We start from the raw sequence: 766 nt of genomic DNA on the forward strand, positions 1-766 counted from the left end.
TCCCCTCCAGTACGCCTCCTCGTCGCTGTCTGTGATCCTGCCAACAACTGTGGGGTCATCGGCAAACTTGTAGATGGCATTGGAATTGTGTACGGCCACATAGTCATGAGTGTAGAACGAGTAGAGCAGTGGGCTGAGCACGCATCCTTGGGCCGAACCAGTTTTTGCCTTGTCCCACTAACCTGCACCCAGTCCATACCTCTCTCGTCCATGGACCTGTCCAAATTCTTCTTAAATGTTAAAATTGACCCCGCATTCACCACCTCAGCTTGTTCCCCACACCCACTGCTCTCTGTGTGGAGAAGTTCTCTCTAACCTTTCCCCTTTCACATCCTCTGGTTTGTACCTCACCCACCCTCAGTGGGAAAAGCCGACCTACATTGACTCCGTGGGAAAAGCCGACCTACATTGACTCTGGCTGTCACAAACACTCGATCAAATCTCCCCTCATTCTTCAACGCTCCCGGGAATAAAGTCCCAACCTGTTTAACCTGTAACTCAGTCCCTGAAGTCCGGGCAACATCCGAGTAAATCTCTTCCCTCTTTCAATCTTATTGAGATCTTTCCTGTAGTTCAGTGTAACATCCCAGCTCCTGTACTCAATGATTGATGAAGGCCAATGTGCCAAAACCTCTCTCTACAACCCAGTCCACCTGTGATACCAGCTTCTTTTATATTAAAGTTCCACGCCCCAGCTCCGAGAGGGGCTCAGTGGCCACAGGAGTGGGGGAGGGGTAGAACGCACGCCCTCTCCCCTCCGTGGGCC

This window comes from Narcine bancroftii, chromosome 8, assembly GCF_036971445.1.
Source record: "Narcine bancroftii isolate sNarBan1 chromosome 8, sNarBan1.hap1, whole genome shotgun sequence".
In the NCBI taxonomy this organism is placed as follows: domain Eukaryota; kingdom Metazoa; phylum Chordata; class Chondrichthyes; order Torpediniformes; family Narcinidae; genus Narcine; species Narcine bancroftii.